The 18,021-nt window shown below is 44.0% G+C and overlaps 1 protein-coding gene across 5 annotated transcripts in view; it reads left to right on the top strand.

Annotated features, from left to right (window-relative positions):
* LOC139765362 (uncharacterized) overlaps window positions 1-18,021 on the top strand; it is a 574,294-nt gene that overhangs the window by 487,035 nt on the left and 69,238 nt on the right. Inside the window, exon 3 of one of the 5 annotated variants that reach the window (XR_011716647.1) lies at window positions 15,508-15,577. The exons of the other annotated variants lie outside the window; for them this stretch is intronic. The gene's annotated coding sequence lies outside the window, so the exon portion shown is untranslated. The remainder of the gene's footprint in view (window positions 1-15,507; window positions 15,578-18,021) is intronic. 5 annotated transcript variants of the gene reach the window in all.

The following is an 18,021-nucleotide window of genomic DNA, read 5'->3' as shown; positions in this document are numbered from 1 at the left end:
GGGGCCTTTGTTGTCTTTTCCTAGCACTACCTCGCACATGTGTTTATTATTACATGTGTGGCGAGGTGGCGATGGGAATGAATAAAGGCAGACAGTATGAATTATGTACATGTGTATATATGTATATGTCTGTGTGTGCATATATATGTATACGTGAGATGTATAGGTATGTATAATTGCGTGTGTGGACATATATGTATATACATGTGTATGTGGGTGGGTTGGGCCATTCTTTCATCTGTTTCCTTGCGCTACCTCGCTAACGCGGGAGACAGCGACAAAGGAAAATAATACAATAATAATAATAAAAAAGATACAGTATTAATAAGAATGGTCTCACTGCAAGCCCTATAATATCGTTGCCAATCATCTCTATGTGCAATCCTGAAATCATAGAGTTGGGGCTGTCCTAATATCTTTCTTGAAAGGGATGGTTAAGATACCTTTCTCCACCCTGAATCTTTATACCTCAACTTTAGATACATCCAGACATCGAGCTTTCAAATGTCTTGGAATGTGCCCCCAAATGGCAATGAGCTACAATGTCCGCAAAAAACACATATCCACCCCATATGTTTACAAAGGCGATACACGTCTAAGGTTTATTGCAGGTATGTACAAGCATATGACAATCTCAGGGTGAAATCATTGTACATCTGGTTGCTGAGACATGATTTTTATGGAGAGAGCACCAGTAACCTCCCTAAGTATGCCTAAGAGTATCTTTAGGGAATTATGTTCTTTCCTTACTCATCTGGGGACTTTTGCTGATGGGTGCTGTAATAATTCCATGTGTGCTTCAAAGATGGCCCTTACCTTACTAAGTAGGAGAAAGCCTGAATTCTCACCAGGAAACAAGAAAATGTGGGTATACCTGGGATTTCTTATCCCTGGGGATAGGGGTGAAACAATACTTCCCACGTATTCCTTGCATGTCGTAGAAGGCGACTAAAAGGGGAGGGAGTAAGGGGCTGGAAATCCTCCCCTCTCGTTTTTAATTTTCCAAAAGAAGGAACAGAGAAGGGGGCCAAGTGAGGATATCCCTCAAAAGCTCAGTCCTCTGTTCTTAACGCTACCTTGCTAATGCAGGAAATGGCAAATAGTATGGAAAAAAGAAGAAAAAAAACTGGGATTTCTACGTTCACTGGCCTCCCTGACCAAGTCATTCCACTACCATAACCCATCTCTGGTCACCTTATGAAGACTTCCAGATGTAAAAATAATCTCTTAAGATGAGAAGTATTGAAGCAAACCTACATTTCTGTTGCCAAACTCAAGAGAAACAAACTAAATTTTTAGGAAATTATTTCTCAAAGAATTATTCAATATTGTCTACAAAAGGACCTTCACATTACCTCCAGCAAGTCAGGTGCCAAACTCCTACAAACAAATTAAATGAATTGCAAACAACTTGCATTTGCTAACAAATACAAAGACTAGAGTATGACAAGGGAGAATACACTAGCCAAAGGATGACAACTGGTATGACTACTGTTTCACAATGAAAACAAGTGAAACACTAAGATTGTGAGATAATTTGGAGTTGCTTTGGTAGTGCAATGGGCAGGGGTGGGTTGAATTTCTTACCTTAAGAACACTACAATCAATAGATAGAAGTGCACTACGGTGCTAGAGGACCATCTCCTTCCCTTTTATAAGCTTCATGGGCATGATCACTTTATGCCGGATACTGCCCCCTGCCATAAGGTTAGAAAAGTGATACATTGATTACCAGGGAAAAATATTCAACTGCTGGAGTGGCCTAGGAACTCCCTAGACCTTAACACAAATGAGAACTGCTGAAACCAGATGTAAGTCAACCTTGCTTCCGGCAACAACTCTTCAATGCCTCACTTCGTTTAGGAGACCCAAAACATGGTAATACAATACTTCAGGAACCTTACCAATTCCATACACACATCACATATCTGCAGATAGTAATTAAAGCCAAATGAGACATGACAAAGTACTAAAATGTCAGTGTACCATTATTTTTGTGGATGGTGAAGGAGACCAAGAAGTTTTTTGTTGTCAACTATTTTTTTTTCCCAGACAACGTATTTTGGAGGAAATTTGCCTGAAACACACCTATCTTGGCCTTGAAACGAACCTTTGCCTTTAGCATACTTGGACTCAGGTGCTCTAATGGTTTTCCTAGACAAGTATGGAGGGAACAGAGAAACCCCCTAGAACTATTCCTTTTACGATGATAAGTAAGAGAGCCCCCACTCACAATCTCCTCCCTGCAATTTCCTTCAAAGAGATGGTTTATAAAAGGATTTCCTCTTACTGCTGGTTTTGAAAAGCTAAATCACAGAATTTTCTGAACAGCCTTAAGAGGGAAAAAAGGAGTTACACATGGGGAGGACTGCCAGAGCTTGTCGTCTGCACTTTTGCTGAGATAACAGAGACTGCATTAGTCTCTCTAAATGAAGCTGAAGAATGTTTCAATACATGCCCAGAGATTCACTAAATGAGTTCTAGTTTAACAGAATGCTCTGTTAGGGAGGGACATGATTCACAAAGGGCAGAGATATCTACAGTCACAGAAATCTTTTCAAAATAATTTCAAGGTCATAGCATCCTCAGAATTATCATTGCCATCTACCATAGTCTGACAAGATACAGCTGCCTTTAGTTTCATGGAGTATGTTGATAAGACTGTGTACACTAGCCATAAACCATCTTTCTTAAATAAAACCAGAAGACAGAATCTGTATTCCAGCAGTGAAAACAGGAGACTATGCTATGGACCTACTCACACATCAAGCACAGGGGCAGGACTACCATATTTAAGATGGTACATGGGTCGACTTAGCTTCCCCCCATTCCACACAAATCTAACCAAGTTTAGGGTCTGTCCATTCTTAGAGAGCCTACAAGCTTTAAAAAACACCTGGTAGGTCCCTCAACACCAAAAGAGGCCAAATTAACAAGGTATTCAGAGCTTTCATTTCCACAAAACAAAGTGGTCTAAACTGAGGGATAGAAAGGCAAACTCCCTAGCTTCAGCTTTTTTAAGGCTTTGACGGTAACAGCATATGGAGACACATGGGGGATGTCTGAGAGCAAAAGACTGGAGACAAGATTGTCAGTCTATGGGGTATGGCATGAATAAATGCACCTCACCACTTTAAACTAGGCACAGTTTGTACTACTTGGTGGTTAACCGAGTTTAACATTGTCCTTCCTAAGGATGGAGGAACTAGAATATGATCTTACTGTTGTCCTTCCTGGGGATAAAAGGAACAAATGTAGCATCACATGGCACCTTAAAATGAGAGGACTTCTGTCTTTTGCCTTCCTGAAACCTTATGGTCTTCAGAGCATCAAGGGATCTGTCACTAACACAGTTCCTGTCACAAATATCTGTCACTAACAGACTTTGATGGCTGCTACCCTCAGAGGAAAGGAACATTCTTGCACCAGTAGTGGAGACAGATGCATCACCTACGACCTATGGCAGAATCCCACACTGTAGAAGCATGGAAGTTGGCTATTTACTTTGGTAGTTTGGTTGCTCAAAAACAACCTCATAGGTTGGATGAGTAAGAGGGCAGCTCAGCAAAGTCTGGAGTGAGCCTAGTGGGAGGCTAAGCACAAAGGAGCTGAAGCATCCAAAAGTTTTATCCTTGATTTGGTGCACATGAAAGCTCATAACACATACCTGGTTCCCCTGGGAAGAAGGCAAAAAGACAGGGAAAGGCAGAAGTGGAAAATAATATAGGCAGAAAACTGGAAAGAATTCATTGTCTGCAAAGCTTTCTGGGATGCTAGAAAATACAGCTGACCATCACCAATGGTGCTGTAGTGTGTATCTGGCATACTTCTAAAAAAAGTCCATAGTTCTAGGTTAATCTTCTCAGGGAGCAGGCATCAGAGATATAGATAGATAGCTAGATTGTCAGGTATGTGGACTATCATGAAATATGATTATGGTATAACTACATCTACCTGAAAATATGGTTACAACAACTGAGTATCAAATGAACATCCAAGAGAACCAACAAGTGTTAACATCACCTACAGTTGTGCTTTCAAGGTTAACTAAGTCAACAACTGAACTACCTTTTATATTTTCATTTCAGTATTTTTCAGTAATTGACCAGGAACTTACTGATTTGCTCACCAGAATTAGAAAAATATCCATTACTTCAAGTTCAGACCACCTAAAGCATGGTCATGGGCAAAATCATGGGCTTCTTCCAGTATATAACTAAACAAAATAAAATTCTTTTAAAATTTTCAAAAGGATTTCTTATAAAGGCAACATACTTTAAGTGCAGAATGCAATAAAAAATGCAAGAAGGAGAAACAGAATGTTTGAAGGTATGTGGGATTAGCAGAATAAACAGCGTATCAAATGAGGAAATTAGAAAAGGATGTATGGTAGAGGTCAGTAAAGTGGGATATGAGTGTTAAGGAAGTATAGAAATAAGAGAAGCAAGCAATACTAACACAACGTGTGTGTGTGTGTGTGTGTGTGTGTGTGTGTGTGTGTGTGTGTGTGTGTGTGTGTGTGTGTGTGTGTGTCTAAGAAATATCAGAATGAAAGATAAAGGCATGGTGGAAGGACAGAATGGGAAACTGTGTACATAAGGTGTTTCTATGGACAAACCAGCTGAAATGTGGAAAAGCCACACTCATGTAATCAACTACAAAGGTTTCTGGTTATCCAGGTGAATGAAGTTTACTTATACTGACTTATTTCCATACCCTTCTGTTGGAGGAATAAACATTGGTGACCTTCTCTTGCCATCAGCCATCCTGTGACCTTCTCTTGCCATCAGCCATCCTGTGACCTTCTCTTGCCATCAGCCATCCTGTGACCTTCTCTTGCCATCAGCCATCCTGTGACCTTCTCTTGCCATCAGCCATCCTGTGACCTTCTCTTGCCATCAGCCATCCTGTGACCTTCTCTTGCCATCAGCCATCCTGTGACCTTCTCTTGCCATCAGCCATCCTGTGACCTTCTCTTGCCATCAGCCATCCTGTGACCTTCTCTTGCCATCAGCCATCCTGTGACCTTCTCTTGCCATCAGCCATCCTGTGACCTTCTCTTGCCATCAGCCATCCTGTGACCTTCTCTTGCCATCAGCCATCCTGTGACCTTCTCTTGCCATCAGCCATCCTGTGACCTTCTCTTGCCATCAGCCATCCTGTGACCTTCTCTTGCCATCAGCCATCCTGTGACCTTCTCTTGCCATCAGCCATCCTGTGACCTTCTCTTGCCATCAGCCATCCTGTGACCTTCTCTTGCCATCAGCCATCCTGTGACCTTCTCTTGCCATCAGCCATCCTGTGACCTTCTCTTGCCATCAGCCATCCTGTGACCTTCTCTTGCCATCAGCCATCCTGTGACCTTCTCTTGCCATCAGCCATCCTGTGACCTTCTCTTGCCATCAGCCATCCTGTGACCTTCTCTTGCCATCAGCCATCCTGTGACCTTCTCTTGCCATCAGCCATCCTGTGACCTTCTCTTGCCATCAGCCATCCTGTGACCTTCTCTTGCCATCAGCCATCCTGTGACCTTCTCTTGCCATCAGCCATCCTGTGACCTTCTCTTGCCATCAGCCATCCTGTGACCTTCTCTTGCCATCAGCCATCCTGTGACCTCCTTGCCATCAGCCATCCTGTGACCTTCTCTTGCCATCAGCCATCCTGTGACCTTCTCTTGCCATCAGCCATCCTGTGACCTTCTCTTGCCATCAGCCATCCTGTGACCTTCTCTTGCCATCAGCCATCCTGTGACCTTCTCTTGCCATCAGCCATCCTGTGACCTCTTGCCATCAGCCATCCTGTGACCTTCTCTTGCCATCAGCCATCCTGTGACCTTCTCTTGCCATCAGCCATCCTGTGACCTTCTCTTGCCATCAGCCATCCTGTGACCTTCTCTTGCCATCAGCCATCCTGTGACCTTCTCTTGCCATCAGCCATCCTGTGACCTTCTCTTGCCATCAGCCATCCTGTGACCTTCTCTTGCCATCAGCCATCCTGTGACCTTCTCTTGCCATCAGACATCCTGTGACCTTCTCTTGCCATCAGCCATCCTGTGACCTTCTCTTGCCATCAGCCATCCTGTGACCTCTTGCCATCAGCCATCCTGTGACCTTCTCTTGCCATCAGCCATCCTGTGACCTTCTCTTGCCATCAGCCATCCTGTGACCTTCTCTTGCCATCAGCCATCCTGTGACCTCTTGCCATCAGCCATCCTGTGACCTTCTCTTGCCATCAGCCATCCTGTGACCTTCTCTTGCCATCAGCCATCCTGTGACCTTCTCTTGCCATCAGCCATCCTGTGACCTTCTCTTGCCATCAGCCATCCTGTGACCTTCTCTTGCCATCAGCCATCCTGTGACCTCTTGCCATCAGCCATCCTGTGACCTTCTCTTGCCATCAGCCATCCTGTGACCTTCTCTTGCCATCAGCCATCCTGTGACCTTCTCTTGCCATCAGCCATCCTGTGACCTTCTCTTGCCATCAGCCATCCTGTGACCTTCTCTTGCCATCAGCCATCCTGTGACCTTCTCTTGCCATCAGCCATCCTGTGACCTTCTCTTGCCATCAGCCATCCTGTGACCTTCTCTGCCATCAGCCATCCTGTGACCTTCTCTTGCCATCAGCCATCCTGTGACCTTCTCTTGCCATCAGCCATCCTGTGACCTTCTCTTGCCATCAGCCATCCTGTGACCTTCTCTTGCCATCAGCCATCCTGTGACCTTCTCTTGCCATCAGCCATCCTGTGACCTTCTCTTGCCATCAGCCATCCTGTGACCTTCTCTTGCCATCAGCCATCCTGTGACCTTCTCTTGCCATCAGCCATCCTGTGACCTTCTCTTGCCATCAGCCATCCTGTGACCTTCTCTTGCCATCAGCCATCCTGTGACCTTCTCTTGCCATCAGCCATCCTGTGACCTTCTCTTGCCATCAGCCATCCTGTGACCTTCTCTTGCCATCAGCCATCCTGTGACCTTCTCTTGCCATCAGCCATCCTGTGACCTTCTCTTGCCATCAGCCATCCTGTGACCTTCTCTTGCCATCAGCCATCCTGTGACCTTCTCTTGCCATCAGCCATCCTGTGACCTTCTCTTGCCATCAGCCATCCTGTGACCTTCTCTTGCCATCAGCCATCCTGTGACCTTCTCTTGCCATCAGCCATCCTGTGACCTTCTCTTGCCATCAGCCATCCTGTGACCTTCTCTTGCCATCAGCCATCCTGTGACCTTCCTCTTGCCATCAGCCATCCTGTGACCTTCTCTTGCCATCAGCCATCCTGTGACCTTCTCTTGCCATCAGCCATCCTGTGACCTTCTCTTGCCATCAGCCATCCTGTGACCTTCTCTTGCCATCAGCCATCCTGTGACCTTCTCTTGCCATCAGCCATCCTGTGACCTCTTGCCATCAGCCATCCTGTGACCTTCTCTTGCCATCAGCCATCCTGTGACCTTCTCTTGCCATCAGCCATCCTGTGACCTTCTCTTGCCATCAGCCATCCTGTGACCTTCTCTTGCCATCAGCCATCCTGTGACCTTCTCTTGCCATCAGCCATCCTGTGACCTTCTCTTGCCATCAGCCATCCTGTGACCTTCTCTTGCCATCAGCCATCCTGTGACCTCTTGCCATCAGCCAATCCTGTGACCTTCTCTTGCCATCAGCCATCCTGTGACCTTCTCTTGCCATCAGGCCATCCTGTGACTTCTCTTGCCATCAGCCATCCTGTGACCTTCTCTTGCCATCAGGCATCCTGTGACCTTCTCTTGCCATCAGCCATCCTGTGACCTTCTCTTGCCATCAGCCATCCTGTGACCTCTTGCCATCAGCCATCCTGTGACCTTCTCTTGCCATCAGAAATCCTGTGGCCTTCTCTTGCCATCAGCCATCCTGTGACCTTCTCTTGCCATCAGCCATCCTGTGACCTCTTGCCATCAGCCATCCTGTGACCTTCTCTTACCATCAGCCATCCTGTGACCTTCTCTTGCCATCAGCCATCCTGTGACCTTCTCTTGCCATCAGCCATCCTGTGACCTCTTGCCATCAGCCATCCTGTAACCTTCTCTTGCCATCAGCCACCTGTGACCTCTTGCCATCAGCCACCTGTGACCTCTTGCCATCAGCCATCCTGTGACCTTCTCTTGCCATCAGCCATCCTGTGACCTTCTCTTGCCATCAGCCATCCTGTGACCTCTTGCCATCAGCCATCCTGTGACCTTCTCTTGCCATCAGCCATCCTGTGACCTTCTCTTGCCATCAGCCATCCTGTGACCTTCTCTTGCCATCAGCCATCCTGTGACCTTCTCTTGCCATCAGCCATCCTGTGACCTTCTCTTGCCATCCGCCATCCTGTGACCTTCTCGTGCCATAAGTCATCCTGTAACCTTCTCTTGCCATCAGCCATCCTGTGACCTTCTCTTGCCATCAGCCATCCTGTGACCTCTTGCCATCAGCCATCCTGTGACCTTCTCTTGCCATCAGGCCATCCTGTGACCTTCTCTTGCCATCAGCCATCCTGTGACCTTCTCTTGCCATCAGCCATCCTGTGACCTTCTCTTGCCATCAGCCATCCTGTGACCTTCTCTTGCCATCAGAAATCCTGTGACCTTCTCGTGCCATAAGTCATCCTGTGACCTTCTCTTGCCATCAGCCATCCTGTGACCTCTTGCCATCAGCCATCCTGTGACCTTCTCTTACCATCAGCCATCCTGTGACCTTCTCTTGCCATCAGCCATCCTGTGACCTTCTCTTGCCATCAGCCATCCTGTGACCTCTTGCCATCAGCCATCCTGTAACCTTCTCTTGCCATCAGCCACCTGTGACCTCTTGCCATCAGCCACCTGTGACCTCTTGCCATCAGCCATCCTGTGACCTTCTCTTGCCATCAGCCATCCTGTGACCTTCTCTTGCCATCAGCCATCCTGTGACCTTCTCTTTTCATCAGCCATCCTGTGACCTTCTCTTGCCATCAGCCATCCTGTGACCTTCTCTTGCCATCAGCCATCCTGTGACCTTCTCTTGCCATCAGCCATCCTGTGACCTTCTCTTGCCATCAGCCATCCTGTGACCTTATCTTGCCATCAGCCATCCTGTGACCTTCTCTTGCCATAAGCCATCCTGTGACCTTCTCTTGCCATCAGCCATCCTGTAACCTTCTCTTGCCATCAGCCATCCTGTGACCTCTTGCCATCAGCCATCCTGTGACCTTCTCTTGCCATCAGCCATCCTGTGACCTTCTCTTGCCATCAGCCATCCTGTGACCTTCTCTTGCCATCAGCCATCCTGTGACCTTCTCTTGCCATCAGCCATCCTGTGACCTCTTGCCATCAGCCATCCTGTGGCCTTCTCTTGCCATCAGCCATCCTGTGACCTTCTCTTGCCATCAGCCATCCTGTGACCTTCTCTTACCATCAGCCATCCTGTGACCTTCTCTTGCCATCAGCCATCCTGTGACCTTCTCTTGCCATCAGACATCCTTGTATCAAACAGTTTGTTGGTTATGGCTCTCTTGGGTGTAGATAGACCTAAGGAATAAACCAGTTCAAATGTTGTTGACCACAGTAATATATATTATATAAATGGGCTGGACCTTGCATGTAGAAGAATGATTATGGGTAGAAGTGTTTATATGAAATTCCCCAGGACAGTATTAGGAGGTTTACCCAAGTCAGAAAGGACAATATAAGAGATGTGTGATAGTAAGAAGAGCATGTTGAGGTTAGGATACGGAGGGAATGACTAATAAGATATGTAAGACAGCACTGGATCAGGTCAACACCTGATAAAACATATCCTTCTGTGTATCTTATGTGACTTCTGAATTCTAACTTACCATTGAAAGAAGGAAAGCATTATTCTTACTTCGTTCCCACACCTTATCATGGAATTTCAAAACTAGGCCCATCATTTACGGCATTTGATTCAAACTCCAGGAGACCTGTGTGAGGAAGTACCAGGAGAGACTGAGTACAGAATGGAAAAAGGTGAGAACAATGGAAGTAAGGGGAGTGGGGGAGGAATGGGATGTATTTAGGGAATCAGTGATGGATTGCGCAAAAGATGCTTGTGGCATGAGAAGAGTGGGAGGTGGGTTGATTAGAAAGGGTAGTGAGTGGTGGGATGAAGAAGTAAGAGTATTAGTGAAAGAGAAGAGAGAGGCATTTGGACGATTTTTGCAGGGAAAAAATGCAATTGAGTGGGAGATGTATAAAAGAAAGAGACAGGAGGTCAAGAGAAAGGTCCAAGAGGTGAAAAAAAGGGCAAATGAGAGTTGGGGTGAGAGAGTATCATTAAATTTTAGGGAGAATAAAAAGATGTTCTGAAAGGAGGTAAATAAAGTGCGTAAGACAAGGGAGCAAATGGGAACTTCGGTGAAGGGCGCAAGTGGGGAGGTGATAACAAGTAGTGGTGATGTGAGAAGGAGATGGAGTGAGTATTTTGAAGGTTTGTTGAATGTGTTTGATGATAGAGTGGCAGATATAGGGTGTTTTGGTCGAGGTGGTGTGCAAAGTGAGAGGGTTAGGGAAAATGATTTGGTAAACAGAGAAGAGGTAGTGAAAGCTTTGCGGAAGATGAAAGCCGGCAAGGCAGCAGGTTTGGATGGTATTGCAGTGGAATTTATTAAAAAAGGGGGTGACTGTATTGTTGACTGGTTGGTAAGGTTATTTAATGTATGTATGACTCATGGTGAGGTGCCTAAGGATTGGCGGAATGCGTGCATAGTGCCATTGTACAAAGGCAAAGGGGATATGAGTGAGTGCTCAAATTACAGAGGTATAAGTTTATTGAGTATTCCTGGTAAATTATATGGGAGGGTATTGATTGAGAGGGTGAAGGCATGTACAGAGCATCAGATTGGGGAAGAGCAGTGTGGTTTCAGAAGTGGTAGAGGATGTGTGGATCAGGTGTTTGCTTTGAAGAATGTATGTGAGAAATACTTAGAAAAGCAAATGGATTTGTATGTAGCATTTATGGATCTGGAGAAGGCATATGATAGAGTTGATAGAGATGCTCTGTGGAAGGTATTAAGAATATATGGTGTGGGAGGAAAGTTGTTAGAAGCAGTGAAAAGTTTTTATCGAGGATGTAAGGCATGTGTACGTGTAGGAAGAGAGGAAAGTGATTGGTTCTCAGTGAATGTAGGTTTGCGGCAGGGGTGTGTGATGTCTCCATGGTTGTTTAATTTGTTTATGGATGGGGTTGTTAGGGAGGTAAATGCAAGAGTTTTGGAAAGAGGGGCAAGTATGAAGTCTGTTGGGGATGAGAGAGCTTGGTAAGTGAGTCAGTTGTTGTTCGCTGATGATACAGCGCTGGTGGCTGATTCATGTGAGAAACTGCAGAAGCTGGTGACTGAGTTTGGAAAAGTGTGTGGAAGAAGAAAGTTAAGAGTAAATGTGAATAAGAGCAAGGTTATTAGGTACAGTAGGGTTGAGGGTCAAGTCAATTGGGAGGTGAGTTTGAATGGAGAAAAACTGGAGGAAGTGAAGTGTTTTAGATATCTGGGAGTGGATCTGGCAGCGGATGGAACCATGGAAGCGGAAGTGGATCATAGGGTGGGGGAAGGGGCGAAAATCTTGGGGGCCTTGAAGAATGTGTGGAAGTCGAGAACATTATCTCGGAAAGCAAAAATGGGTATGTTTGAAGGAATAGTGGTTCCAACAATGTTGTATGGTTGCGAGGCGTGGGCTATGGATAGAGTTGCGCGCAGGAGGATGGATGTGCTGGAAATGAGATGTTTGAGGACAATGTGTGGTGTGAGGTGGTTTAATCGAGTGAGTAACGTAAGGGTAAGAGAGATGTGTGGAAATAAAAAGAGCGTGGTTGAGAGAGCAGAAGAGGGTGTTTTGAAGTGGTTTGGGCACATGGAGAGGATGAGTGAGGAAAGATTGACCAAGAGGATATATGTGTCGGAGGTGGAGGGAACAAGGAGAAGAGGGAGACCAAATTGGAGGTGGAAAGATGGAGTGAAAAAGATTTTCTGTGATCGGGGCCTGAACATGCAGGAGGGTGAAAGGAGGGCAAGGAATAGAGTGAATTGGAGCGATGTGGTATACCGGGGTTGACGTGCTGTCAGTGGATTGAAGCAGGGCATGTGAAGCGTCTGGGGTAAACCATGGAAAGCTGTGTAGGTATGTATATTTGCGTGTGTGGACGTATGTATATACATGTGTATGGGGGGGGGTTGGGCCATTTCTTTCGTCTGTTTCCTTGCGCTACCTCGCAAACGCGAGAGACAGCGACAAAGTATAATAAAAAAAAAAAAAATAATATATATATATATATATATATATATATATATATATATATATATATATATATATATATATATTTTTTTTTTTTTTTTTTTTCTCCATTCAAACTCACCTCCCAATTGACTTGACCCTCAACCCTACTGTACCTAATAACCTTGCTCTTATTCACATTTACTCTTAACTTTCTTTTTCCACACACTTTACCAAACTCAGTCACCAGCTTCTGCAGTTTCTCACATGAATCAGCCACCAGCGCTGTATCATCAGCGAACAACAACTGACTCACTTCCCAAGCTCTCTCATCCCCAACAGACTTCATACTTGCCCCTCTTTCCAAAACTCTTGCATTTACCTCCCTAACAACCCCATCCATAAACAAATTAAACAACCATGGAGACATCACACACCCCTGCCGCAAACCTACATTCACTGAGAACCAATCACTTTCCTCTCTTCCTACACGTACACATGCCTTACATCCTCGATAAAAACTTTTCACTGCTTCTAACAACTTTCCTCCCACACCATATATTCTTAATACCTTCCACTAGAGGAAGTGAAATGTTTTAGATATCTGGGAGTGGATCTGGCAGCGGATGGAACCATGGAAGCGGAAGTGGATCATAGGGTGGGGGAGGGGGCGAAAATTCTGGGGGCCTTGAAGAATGTGTGGAAGTCGAGAACATTATCTCGGAAAGCAAAAATGGGTATGTTTGAAGGAATAGCGGTTCCAACAATGTTGTATGGTTGCGAGGCGTGGGCTATGGATAGAGTTGTGCGCAGGAGGATGGATGTGCTGGAAATGAGATGTTTGAGGACAATGTGTGGTGTGAGGTGGTTTGATCGAGTGAGTAACGTAAGGGTAAGAGAGATGTGTGGAAATAAAAAGAGCGTGGTTGAGAGAGCAGAAGAGGGTGTTTTGAAGTGGTTTGGGCACATGGAGAGGATGAGTGAGGAAAGATTGACCAAGAGGATATATGTGTCGGAGGTGGAGGGAACAAGGAGAAGAGGGAGACCAAATTGGAGGTGGAAAGATGGAGTGAAAAAGATTTTGTGTGATCGGGGCCTGAACATGCAGGAGGGTGAAAGGAGGGCAAGGAATAGAGTGAACTGGAGCGATGTGGTACACCGGGGTTGACGTGCTGTCAGTGGATTGAATCAAGGCATGTGAAGCGTCTGGGGTAAACCATGGAAAGCTGTGTAGGTATGTATATTTGCGTGTGTGGACGTATCTATATACATGTGTATGGGGGGGGGGGGGCCATTTCTTTCGTCTGTTTCCTTGCGCTACCTCGCAAACGCGGGAGACAGCGACAAAGTATAATAAGAAAAAAAAAAAAAATATATATATATATATATATATATATATATATATATATATATATATATATATATATATATATATATATATATATATATATATATATATATATATATATATGAGAGAGTTGATAGAGATGCTCTGTGGAAGGTATTAAGAATATATGGTGTGGGAGGCAAGTTCTTAGAAGCAGTGAAAAGTTTTTATCGAGGATGTAAGGCATGTGTACGTGTAGGAAGAGAGGAAAGTGATTGGTTCTCAGTGAATGTAGGTTTGCGGCAGGGGTGTGTGATGTCTCCATGGTTGTTTAATTTGTTTATGGATGGGGTTGTTAGGGAGGTGAATGCAAGAGTTTTGGAAAGAGGGGCAAGTATGAAGTCTGTTGTGGATGAGAGAGCTTGGGAAGTGAGTCAGTTGTTGTTCGCTGATGATACAGCGCTGGTGGCTGATTCATGTGAGAAACTGCAGAAGTTGGTGACTGAGTTTGGTAAAGTGTGTGAAAGAAGAAAGTTAAGAGTAAATGTGAATAAGAGCAAGGTTATTAGGTACAGTAGGGTTGAGGGTCAAGTCAATTGGGAGGTAAGTTTGAATGGAGAAAAACTGGAGGAAGTAAAGTGTTTTAGATATCTGGGAGTGGATCTGGCAGCGGATGGAACCATGGAAGCGGAAGTGGATCATAGGATGGGGGAGGGGGCGAAAATCCTGGGAGCCTTGAAGAATGTGTGGAAGTCGAGAACATTATCTCGGAAAGGAAAAATGGGTATGTTTGAAGGAATAGTGGTTCTAACAATTTTGTATGGTTGCGAGGCGTGGGCTGTGGATAGAGTTGTGCGCAGGAGGGTGGATGTGCTGGAAATGAGATGTTTGAGGACAATGTGTGGTGTGAGGTGGTTTGATCGAGTAAGTAACGTAATGGTAAGAGAGATGTGTGGAAATAAAAAGAGTGTGGTTGAGAGAGCAGAAGAGGGTGTTTTGAAATGGTTTGGGCACATGGAGAGAATGAGTGAGGAAAGATTGACCAAGAGGATATATGTGTCGGAGGTGGAGGGAACGAGGAGAAGTGGGAGACCAAATTGGAGGTGGAAAGATGGAGTGAAAAAGATTTTGTGTGATCGGGGCCTAAACATGCAGGAGGGTGAAAGGAGGGCAAGGAATAGAGTGAATTGGAGCGATGTGGTATACCGGGGTTGACGTGCTGTCAGTGGATTGAATCAGGGCATGTGAAGCGTCTGGGGTAAACCATGGAAAGCTGTGTAGGTATGTATATTTGCGTGTGTGGACGTGTATGTATATACATGTGTATGGAGATGGGTTGGGCCATTTCTTTCGTCTGTTTCCTTGCGCTACCTCGCAAACGCGGGAGACAGCGACAAAGTATAATATATATATATATATATATATATATATATATATATATATATATATATATATATATATATATATATATATATATATATATATATATATATCGCAAGTAATCACTTACGACCAATCTTTTTAAAACACAAATCAGCTGATTGGTATAAACAAAGACACACAGCTATGACGTCATATATGTAAATATGCCAGACAGACAACGAACGTACCACAAACTTATTGTAGGCATAAATAGGTGATTTATTAACGAATTCTATCATCAATAAAGCTATCCAAATTAGATAGGTTTATTGTTTAAAAAATAATTTTTTTCCGAAAATTTTATTGTTGACATCAATTATCAGTTAATGTCTAGATAAATAATTATATTCTTATCAAATAACGTCCGGATGAGGATTTTTTTCACAATAATTACCATGAAATAATTCATTATAAAAAAGGTCAGGTATTGTAAATTACATGCTATCAAGTACATATATTATTGTATAAATATGCAATGTTAGTTTTCATGCGGGTGTGTTGCTTGAGAAGGTTGGAGGATCCTCATGGCTACTTCCTCTGTTGCAGATCAAACAAGTGTTTCAACTGGCCCCACTGAGACAGCGTTCTCTCAGGTGCTCATTGGGCTTTGCTTATGGTGCAGAGTGTTTGTTATCACTCAAGATATGGATACATCCTTATGCTGTAAATGCTGTAGCTTTTGATATGCTTGACTGTTAAGGAGAAAATCGTTTTGATGTAGTAGTATCCTGAGTCAGTGTGTAGCTGGCTCACTAACACGTAAGAACCAACAAAGTATAATACATTAATAAATATACATAGTTGACCTCATGGCTGTGGAGAAGGAAGAAGCCTTGATGGTGATACAAACATTGTTTATCTTACAGAAATGTGTCATGATTAATGTTGAAGACAGAACTTTGATATTTTTTGCAATGCAGAAGATCAGAGATTATGGAAGGTTGCATTCTCACACATCATATCCATTTTTTGATGCATCTGTTTAAAGGTTTCATCCACATTAAAGAAATTCTAATTTGACAGTTGGAATGTATTATTACTTAATTTCTTTAATTTTCATTCTAGCTCACAGTACATTATTTTGATATATATCATGCTCATGACATCAATAGACTGGGTGTGTACATATGAGAAGTTTTGTCATGAAGTGCAGAAAAGGCAGTTATTTAAAAAGAATTGCTCAGAAATGTTGAAGATGTCTTAGGTGCCTCAGGTTTTATAAACAAGTTGTTAAAGATGAAAGAACTTCTTGAATTTGTGATATTGTATCATTACTTACTCCTCTCTCCATGGAAATAGGTCAATCAGAATTTTATTCTCATATCACCTGGCAGTTGAGGGAATAATTGGTATACATGGGGTGTTCAGTGTTGTAAATGGAAATTGTGAAGAGCTTGTAGATTTGTGTGCTGGAAAAGGACTGGTGATTGGGAATACCTGGTTTAAAAAGCGAGATATACATAAGTATACGTATGTAAGTAGGAGAGATGGCCAGAGAGCGTTATTGGATTACGTGTTAATTGACAGGCGCGCGAAAGAGAGACTTTTGAATGTAAATGTGCTGAGAGGTGCAACTAGAGGGATGTCTGATCATTATCTTGTGGAGGCTAAGGTGAAGATTTGTATGGGTTTTCAGAGAAGAAGAGTGAATGTTGGAGTGAAGAGGGTGGTGAGAGTAAGTGAGCTTGAGAAGGAGACTTGTGTGAGGAAGTACCAGGAGAGACTGAGTACAGAATGGAAAAAGGTAAGAACAGTGGAAGTAAGGGGAGTGGGGGAGGAATGGGATGTATTTAGGGAATCAGTGATGGATTGCGCAAAAGATGCTTGTGGCATGAGAAGCGTGGGAGGTGGGTTGATTAGAAAGGGTAGTGAGTGGTGGGATGAAGAAGTAAGATTATTAGTGAAAGAGAAGAGAGAGGCATTTGGACGATTTTTGCAGGGAAAAAATGCAATTGAGTGGGAGATGTATAAAAGAAAGAGACAGGAGGTCAAGAGAAAGGTGCAAGAGGTGAAAAAGAGGGCAAATGAGAGTTGGGGTGAGAGAGTATCATTAAATTTTAGGGAGAATATAAAGATGTTCTGGAAGTGCATAAAACATGGGAGCAAATGGGAACTTCAGTGAAGGGTGCTAATGGGGAGGTGATAACAAGTAGTGGTGATGTGAGAAGGAGATGGAGTGAGTATTTTGAAGGTTTGTTGAATGTGTTTGATGATAGAGTGGCAGATATAGGGTGTTTTGGTTGAGGTGGTGTGCAAAGTGAGAGGGTTGGGGAAAATGATTTGGTAAACAGAGAAGAGGTAGTGAAAGCTTTGCGGAAGATGAAAGCCGGCAAGGCAGCAGGTTTGGATGGTATTGCAGTGGAATTTATTAAAAAAGGGGTGACTGTATGGTTGACTGGTTGGTAAGGTTATTTAATGTATGTATGACTCATGGTGAGGTGCCTGAGGATTGGCGGAATGCGTGCATAGTGCCATTGTACAAAGGCAAAGGGGATAAGAGTGAGTGCTCAAATTACAGAGGTATAAGTTTGTTGAGTATTCCTGGTAAATTATATGGGAGGGTATTGACTGAGAGGGTGAAGGCATGTACAGAGCATCAGATTGGGGAAGAGGAGTGTGGTTTCAGAAGTGGTAGAGGATGTGTGGATCAGGTGTTTGCTTTGAAGAATTTATGTGAGAAATACTTTGAAAAGCAAATGGATTTGTATGTAGCATTTATGGATCTGGAGAAGGCATATGATAGAGTTGATAGAGATGCTCTGTGGAAGGTATTAAGAATATATGGTGTGGGTGGCAAGTTGTTAGAAGCAGTGAAAAGTTTTCATCGAGGATGTAAGGCATGTGTACGTGCAGGAAGAGAGGAAAGTGATTGGTTCTCAGTGAATGTAGGTTTGCGGCTGGGGTGTGTGATGTCTCCATGGTTGTTTGATTTGTTTATGGATGGGGCTGTTAGGGAGGTGAATGCAAGAGTTTTGGAAAGAGGGGCAAGTATGAAGTCTGTTGTGGATGAGAGAGCTTGGGAAGTGAGTCAGTTGTTGTTCGCTGATGATACAGCGCTGG

Source organism: Panulirus ornatus, chromosome 54, assembly GCF_036320965.1.
Source record: "Panulirus ornatus isolate Po-2019 chromosome 54, ASM3632096v1, whole genome shotgun sequence".
NCBI lineage: Eukaryota > Metazoa > Arthropoda > Malacostraca > Decapoda > Palinuridae > Panulirus > Panulirus ornatus.
The sequence above is the reverse complement of the archived record's forward strand: the minus strand, read 5'-3'. Positions and strand labels throughout refer to the sequence as shown.